This window comes from Anabrus simplex, chromosome 1 (assembly GCF_040414725.1).
Source record: "Anabrus simplex isolate iqAnaSimp1 chromosome 1, ASM4041472v1, whole genome shotgun sequence".
Lineage (NCBI taxonomy): Eukaryota > Metazoa > Arthropoda > Insecta > Orthoptera > Tettigoniidae > Anabrus > Anabrus simplex.
In genome coordinates, this window is record NC_090265.1 from 1,260,254,080 (window position 1) to 1,260,255,398 (window position 1,319).

The 1,319-nt window shown below is 42.7% G+C and overlaps 1 pseudogene; it reads left to right on the forward strand.

Moving 5' to 3' along the window:
* The first annotated feature begins 417 nt into the window (after positions 1–417).
* On the forward strand, positions 418–536 carry LOC136859398 (5S ribosomal RNA; annotated as a pseudogene).
* Positions 537–1,319: the final 783 nt, after the last annotated feature.

A 1,319-nucleotide genomic window follows, 5' to 3' on the forward strand; every position in this document is an offset into this window, starting at 1 on the left:
CGCGACGTTTGGTCGCCTTAAATTTGAGACGCTCCCGATAAGCCTTTTGATTGTGATTTTGGACTTTCGGAATTTTTACAAGCCTGTCCATTCTATCGAATTTTTTTGATAATTTTTAAAGTTATTTATGGTCCACATGTCGCGACATTTTACGAAAGAAAGACGTTCTTGGCAACACAATTTTCTCAGATGATCACTTTCTTCATTTATCTGTGACGTATACTTATAGACCAGACTGAAATTAATAAAACCTCGCATGACGTGCTACCATGTGAGATCTACACATATTGTTAGCCGCGTGGCACGGCGAAATTAGTACATGAAGTTGGCAGTGTTTGTTGACATAATACCGACATCAGATTCCTGTTGTTAGACACATGTGTCCTACCTCCTTAAAATGAATTGTTAAACTCTGTCTTAAACGGCCATACCATGTTGAATACACCGGTGCTCGTCCGATCACCGCATTGAAGCAACATTGGGCGTGGTCATTATTTGGTTGGGTGAGCGCTTGGGAACACCACGTGCCGTTAGCTCAATTCAATTTTCCGGTCTATAAAGCCAAGAATAATGGCCGAGTTTATTCGTCGTGCCGACCACACGACACCTCGTAATCTGTAGGCCTTCGGGCTGAGCAGCGGTCGCTTGGCAGGCTCTGGCCCTTCGGGGCTGTTGCGCCATGGTGTTTATTAAACTCTATCGCCACACGTGTTGTCTAGACATTTCGAGTGTAAACCTTTCCTGTTTTTGTAACACTCTCTGACCGAAGTACGGTTGCGAAACAATAAACTTATTCTTCTTCAAAATAAAACAAGTGTCTGGATTTATCATAATGGTATACTGAAACACGTGAACGAAACAGGCATGTCCTAAGTATCAATTGTGTTAAGGAAGCTAATTTTAAGCGCTGCATTTTTCAATTTTTCATGATTTTTTTATGTTCAGTTACATTTACCAATCTTGCCTGAATCCTTATATGATATACAGAGTGTTTTAGTGATGATACAAATTTCCAGGGATTCTGGAGAAGGATATCCGTATCCGTTTGAGGAAACTACACTCCAGAAACGCTTCAGTTGCTCGATCTACGACAGCTGATTTCCGTATGTAGGGGATTTGTCAACGCATGTGGGCTCAACATGACGGGGTCCCAGCCTACTTTTAACATGCTGCTCATGGTCACCTTAAGCACACGTTCCCGGGCTAGTGGTAAAGAAGAGGAGGCCATGTTGCGTGGCCAGCTCGTTTGCCTGATCTCACTCTACTTGATTTCTTATTGTAGGGCCATATGAAGAGTGTTAACTACGAGGCACTGGAAA